The sequence below is a fragment of the Uranotaenia lowii genome, chromosome 2 (genome assembly GCF_029784155.1).
Source record: "Uranotaenia lowii strain MFRU-FL chromosome 2, ASM2978415v1, whole genome shotgun sequence".
Lineage (NCBI taxonomy): Eukaryota > Metazoa > Arthropoda > Insecta > Diptera > Culicidae > Uranotaenia > Uranotaenia lowii.
The window spans coordinates 118,443,327-118,451,134 of record NC_073692.1 but is presented as its reverse complement, the minus strand read 5'-3'; positions in this window follow the sequence as shown (position 1 = coordinate 118,451,134).

Below are 7,808 nucleotides of genomic sequence, written 5' to 3'. Positions count from 1 at the left end.
GGCACGAGATGTGGATATTGCTCGAGGAGGACCTGCGTACACTCGGAGTATTCGAGCGACGAGTGTTAAGAACCATCTTTGGCGGCGTGCAGGAGAACGGAGTGTAGAGGCGAAGGATGAACCACAAGCTCACACGACTCTACGGCAAACCCAGTATCCAGAAGATGGTGAAGGCTGGTCGGATACGCTGAGCAGGACATGTTGCGAGAATGCCGGACGACTGTCCTGCAAAACAGGTGTTCGCTACGAATCCGGTAGGAACAAGACGAGCGGGGGCGCAACGAGCGAGGTGGTTAGACTAAGTGGAGCGTGATCTGGCGAACGTGGGGTGCCCGAGAAATTGGAGAACGGTTGCCATGGTCCGAGTTAATTTTGGAAATTATGTTCGTCAAGTTATGTCGTGAGTCGGAATACTATGTAAATAAAGACTTTTGCATCCAGTACAGTATGCAAGAGTGAAGTATCAATGGCGAAGCACGCGAAGCTGTTCAGATTTCTCAGTTACAAATTGAGAGGAGGTGTTTAATTTTACGGTTCTCTATCGGCTCCGGTAACAGCAGCGGAAGATTTCTGCTGCCACGAGCTGATCAACAACATTGTTTGTTTTGGTTCTTCTTGCTATGTCTTATTCGAAATAGATGATTGGTGAGAACAATGATTGTTCAGCACAAATGTTTACATCATCATACCATTAAGTCACTACAAACTAGAAGAAGTATCAAATTATTCATTGAGAAAAGATAACTTAACCGGTTAGAGATTTTGAGAAGTTTAAAGTGACAAATAGCTATCACCAATGTAATGGGTAGTTATTTAATGACTTGACAACCTAATGTGAATAAAAGGTAACTTTATTACACTTCTGAAACCTGCGTAGAATTATTCAATTAAAACACAATTTTAAGGAGTATTGTTTTTTCATAATTTTGTCAATCAACCTTATATACAGTATTAAGGATCAATCCTCACTTTTGAAATCAAATCAAATGAAACATGATCGCTGATCTTAACAAGACAAAATACCTTGTCACGACACGATACAAGCAAAACAGGCAATAGTAAAGTACCAGTTGACTGCCAACCAGATCTCAACTTTGCCATCCATATAATTATTTCAAAGAACTGAATCGACCCCAATTGATTAGAATACCGAAAGATGTCTAAATTACACAGAATCAGGAACGGCACGTCAGCGTCGAAACTAACTGATCCCGTCAATATGGCACATCATAAATTTGAACCTCGATTTCCTGGGAGTTGTGATGAACGGCTTCCACACTAACGCGCGCTTGAACCCATGAAGCGTAATTCACGCATCATTTGCTGTCGCCTCTGGCTGGGCTAGGCTTTTTGTTAAGCGATGTCGTCTTTGACGTTTTGTAAACGCCTCATGAGCCTAGTCATTCGACGCTTTTTGCCCACCTCCCGAAAGCTCTCCCTAATCCCGTTCTGAGTTCTTATGATGAAAAGTACGTAAATTTCCATCGAAATATGTGTGCTCGTGGCTCCTGGCACCATTCAAGCGGGACATGCCAAACGGCAAAACGTTTCTTTGTCACTTTACTGTGGCATCTTCTTGGGAAATATTCTAGCGTGCTTTTAACGAGCCATGGGTGCGCGGGAAAAACATTAGTCATCCTTCACTGGAGGGTTTTCAGCCAATTAGCTCCCACATCATTGATTAATTGCCCCATAATCCCGTTGATGATGATAACTGAGGGAACGAATGAACGAGCCCGTTACTCGGGTTATGTCACGAAGTTTCGCTGCCACTTTTCCGAAAGGGGTTGATGACTTCCAGCGAATCTTCTTAGCTCCCGTTATTAAAAACTTCTCCTCACCTCGCGACCCATGTCTATCTCGAAAAGTTTTATGCAAATTCTTCATTATTCAGACATTTTCCTGACATTTCGTATTCCCGGGCTCTTGGTTGGTTGAATGCTTCTACACCTTGACTGTTTTTATGCTAAACATTGTATGTTATTTTATTATTACACCCAACAGACAGCTACTCGTTCACGTCATTCGGAGCGAAGACACGTGGCATCCTCTGAAAAGCATAGCATACAGGAAGAAGCTCCAGCAGAGAAGACGGTTTCCCGAATGGGGCCGGGGGAGCAACGCGGCGCGATGGTGTTGCTCTACTTTTATTTTCTACCGTTTCGCCCCATTAGTGATGAATAATTTATGCGGTACACCACATTGCGAGAAAATGAAATAGACGAGTAGCTAAGGAGACCTCGCAGCATCAGCAGCATCCGAATGGGGCAGCTCCAGTTTTCCCAAAACATCCCCCCGACATTGTGTATTATTGAGTCCTTGTTCCGTGAGAGAATCTTGAGGATGTGTGCAGCGGCGCGAAGCACAACAAACATTACCCAGCACCAACAGCAGCATTCCCACTAATGGAAGGCATTTTTCGCGAGTCTTCACGAAGATGTTGCGGTGATGTTTTTTTTTCTTGGCTGTCTTGTATTATTGTGGAGGGTCTTGCAAATACAAATTAACCCTCCGGGCACGAGACGCTTTTGCGAGTGAAGGGCATCTGTCCCCACGACTGCTGAAGTTAGTTTTCGTAAACGTCAGACACCCAGCCAGGCGGATTAATAGAGCTGCCGAGTGTTTGACAAAAATAAGAAAGAAGTTAATCGGTGGCATCATCGATGTGTATGATTTGGTGATTTTTTTAGATTATCATATCGACTCGAAATGTTATGTATTATTCATACATCCAAAATTCTTTAAAAGTTGTCGTTTCTATTAAATTCTAAATTCATATGATAAATTTAAAATCTCGCGATCGCGTGAGCTAAGCATGAAAAGTTCCAAATTGCCAATTCAATGGTTGCTACTCCGTGATCGACCGAGGCCATGTGCAAAGACCGAAAAATTATATTGGATGTTGGCATTACATCCTTAGTGCACACAACAGAAGATCTCTTTCCGAGAGAAACCAATAACAGTGCTGGCCACGTTCATATTTCCATAGTATTCCGTCTCACGACATAAGTTGAAGAACATAATTCCTAAAAATCACTCGGTCCATGGCAACCGTTCTCCAATTTCTCGGGCACCCCACGTTCGCCAGATCACGCTCCACTTGGTCTAACCACCTCGCTCGTTGCGCCCCCGCTCGTCTTGTTCCTACCGGATTCGTAGCGAACACCTGATTTGCAGGAAAGTCGTCTGGCATTCTCGCAACATGTCCCGCCCAGCCTATCCGGCCAGCCTTCACCACCTTCTGGATACTGAGTTCGCCGTAGAGTCGCGCGAGCTCGTGGTTCATCCTTTGCCTCCACACTCCGTTATCATATACGCCGCCAAAGATGGTTCTTAACACTCGTCCGAGGTCCTCCTCGAGCAATATCCATGTCTTGTGCCCGTAGAGAACAACCGGTCTAGTGAGCGTCATATACAGGTTACACTTCGTGCGAGGGCTAATTCTTCTCGACCGCAGTTGCTTGTGGAGTCCATAGTAGGCACGACTTCCGCTGATAATTCGCCTCCGGATTGCACGGCTGGTGTCATTGTCTGCTGTCACCAGTAAGCCGAGATAGACAAAGTCTTCGACTATCTCCAGCTCGTCACCGTCGATCGTGACCTTGTTATTACTGGACAAGTGGGTTCGGTCGGTCTCGGATCCGCAGACCAGCATGTACTTCGTCTTGGACATATTAATCATCAACCCAATCCTTCCTGCTTCGCGTTTCAGTTTGCGGTAGATCTCTTCCACCGCTGCAGATGATCTGCCGACTATATCAATGTCATCGGCAAAGCAGATAAGTTGACTGGATCTGTTGAAAATCGTGCCCCGCATTTCGCCCACTACTCGTCGAATAACACCCTCTAGCGCCACGTTGAACATCATGCAGGATAGACCATCACCTTGTCGAAGCCCCCTGCGCGATTCGAATGAACTCGACAATTCACCCGAAATCTGCACACAGCACTGCATTCCATCCATCGTCGCCTTGATCAGTCTGATCAGCTTCCTGGAAAAGCCGTTCTCGTCCATGATTTTCCATAGCTCGTTACGGTCGATCGTGTCGTATGCGGCTTTGAAGTCAATGAATAGATGGTGCGTAGAGACTTGGTGTTCCCGGCATTTTTGGAGGATCGTTGACCGTCCCTCCATGAAGCCGGCCTGATGACTTCCCACGAATCTGATTGCTTGTGGCGTTAGGCGGCGGAGTAGGATTCGGGACAACACTTTGTAGGCGGCATTGAGGACAGTGATCGCTCGGTAGTTCTCACAGTCCAATTTGTTGCCCTTCTTGTAGATTGGACATATTACCCCCTCCTTCCACTCCTCCGGTAGCTGTTCTATGTCCCAGATTCCCGGACTTTCAACCGGTGTAGGCAATCGGCCAACTTGTCCGGGCCCATTTTGATGAGTTCAGCTGCGATGCCATCCTTCCCAGCCGACTTGTTTCGGCGAATGGCTTCCTTAACCTCACTCATCGTTGGGAGTGGCTCCTCTACATCGTTGGCTACGCCGGCGATGTACCTTCCCCCACCGTCTTGATCTCCTGCATGTGCGCCGTTTAGGTGTTCATCGAAGTGCTGCTTTCACCTTTTGATCACCTCACGATTGTCCGTCAGGATGCCCCCGTCCTTATCCCTGCACATTTCGGCTTGCGATACGAAGCTTTTGCGGGATGCGTTGAGTTTCTAAAAGAACTTTCGTGTTTCTTGGGAACGATGCAGCTGCTCCAGCTCCTCGAGCTCATCCTCCTCCAGGCGGCGCTTTTTCTCCTGGAAAATTCGGACTCGCTGCCTCTTCCGCTGTCGGTGATTTTTCACATTTCGACGGGTGCCTCTTTGCACTACTGCCACCCGCGCGACAATCTCTTTGTCCATCACCCTCCTACACTCCTCGTCGAACCAGTCGTTCCGTCGAGTTTGCTCCACATAACCGATGACGTTCTCCGCAGCACTGTTGATAGCTGTCTTGATGGTATCCCAACAGTCCTCGAGAGGGACTTCGTCAAGCTCGCCCTCTGCCGGTAGCGCTGCTTCGACCGATTGGGCGTAGTCTGCCGCGACCTCAGGTTGATTCAGTCGTGCAATATTTAACCAAGGCGGGCGCCGGTTTCGTGTGTTGTTCACTACGGAAAGTTTTGGGCGCATCTTCACTATCACCACATAGTGATCTGACTCGATGTTGGCGCTTCGACAGGATCTGACGTCGATGATGTCCGAGAAGTGCCGGCTGTCAATCAAAACGTGGTCGATCTCTGATAGCGTTTGGTACGGTGATCTCCAGGTGTACTTGTATGGGAGGCGGTGCTGGCACAAGGTACTACGTACGGCCATTCGTTTGGAGGCGGCGAAATCTATAAGTCTGAGGTCGTTTTCGTTGGTCAGCTGGTGCGCACTGAATTTTCCAATTGTCAGTTTGAATTCCTCCTCCTGGCCGACCCGAGCATTATAATCCCCGATGACGATCTTGATATCATGTTTTGGGCAACGGTCGTATTCACGCTCCAGCTGCGCGTAAAATTTGACAGACGCGTACGAAGCCCCTTATTTCAGTTTGCATGCGACCAAAGCATCTACCGGGGTTGGGTACCCGATCTCCGCTAAGGTTACTCGCACCCCAGCTAGCACCACGGGGAGGTAGAGAATCGGAGTTGCAGACAAGAGGTGATATGACCACTACCCGAAGGTTGGGTGTATGGGGTCACGAGTTGCACATTGTCTACCGTTCACTAGCCACGTCCATATATTCAATTGAAAAAAGGATTCGTGACTTGACTCTACATTTGCCGCTAATCGTGACTCAAGACCCTCATTTCGCCTCTTGTCACAATTTGAGGTATTGAGGAAACGTCTCTTCTCGTGACTTTTTTTTCGTCTTTCTCAGGATTTACATCTCCTCGTGACTTGAAGCCAACCTTTTAACCGTGTTCTCCCTCTTGATTTCGAGACTCAACTCAATTTCTAGGCTAAACTTATTTTGGCACAAGACCCTCTTCGCTGTTCCTCGTGTGTAAATCGATTCGCGAATCGGGACCGGAAACTTCCCCAAAACGCAAATCGATGGAAACTTCCGCGACTTTACGATACACATTACATGTCAGATTTTACACATTTTTTATTACATACATTACACTACATTACATTACATACAGCATACATTATCTTACACCTATTCCTTTTATCTTTCATGAGGAATACCAAGATTTTGCTCGGATTTGTTCGGATATTAAAAGGTTTAAGAGCTGCTAATATTGAAATCCAATACCAGGTTTTTGTGTAAAAATTTCCGGATTTTTCTAGCCACGTTCAGAAAATAATGTGTTTTAATATCCGAGATGGCTTCAAACAGTACTATCACAATTTTTTCATCGAATGTCACAATCAACCATGTTTATTTTTTTCATCAGCCAATATCTCAACTGATCAAAGCTCAAAGTTTAAATTTTTTGAAACTCAATAAGGAGTGTATTTAAAAAAAAGGCAACACTTCGTTTTGTAAATAACTTTTGAATGTTTGTATGGAAATTGATGAATTTTTTAGCGAAGTTACCTGATAAAGTTATGTGTACATATGCAAATTTTTATAATGTTCTGTCAAGTGGTTTTTGAGACAACGTCGAATGAAGGAATTTTCTGACTTCAATTTTTAGACAACACGTGCGCCATCTATAATGCATACTATGAACCACCTTTTTTTTTCTAAATATTAAGGTTACTTTTGTTTGATTATGTTTGCTGTTTCCTGAAGCTTGACCTAACTCAAAATTTGAATTTGGTCGAAGTTAAAACAAATTTAGCCGATTGTCCTCCTTCGGCATAAAAACACCATATTTGATATCTTTCACTCTATCACCGATTTTGCGTAATGGCACGTTTCCATATTCAACTTTATCAGAGTATAAGCTTTGTGGGACTTATTGAAGTGCTTTGCAAAGAAAACGGTCGCGTTTGGAGGCAGTTTTCTTTGTATTTTCAGCCATATATCCTGACAATCGTTATGAAAGACGGAGTTATTTGTAGTTTTCACAGATCGTTAGCCTCCACAGCTACTAGAAATTAAAGTTTTCAATTTTATCTCCATGTTTAGCTCCAAGAAATACACACGATCCTTGTTAGCGATAAAATTCTAGTTGGAAACTTGCCAGGTGACCGCTAAAGAGTTTGTTTTGCAGTCCACTACGAAATTTTCAAAATATCGCCCCCACAAGCAGTCCAAATATTTTGCGCACGATTTGGAAATGAAGTCACCTTTAAGAAATGAAGTCAGGTCTATTTATAGTCAGTTTGATGATCCGGTAAAAAAAATTTGACTTTTTATCACATCCTCTATTTATATTTTCGAATAGAGCTTCGAAAAACCTCTTACATTCCTCTCACTTCATGGAATCAATAACCTTCACTTTAACAAGGACTCCTTTAACGATTTATCATGTAAATTTGAGCCGATTTTTAGCTGTTTTTGGGTCTCCCAAGAGTCTTTTTTTTTAGATTTTTCTTGTATTGGACGCTATTATCAAATCCACTTGATAGACCAAAGCCAAGGCACCAAATTTTGTACACTTACGCATTACATTTCTAAGTAGCTTCACTGAAAATTTCATCAATTTTCATTCATACATTCGAAAGTTATTCACAAAACAAAGTGTTGCATTTTTTTCGAATAGACTCCTTAATCATCTTCAGACCTTAACCATTTTTTATTAATGCCTGAAGTAATTTTGAAATCAAAAATGCCTAACAAATTGACTGAGGGGATAAGAGAATTTGCTTCTAAAATGACTTTAAAATAGATCCAAATCACATGAAGTCCATTGAAATGTTTAGAA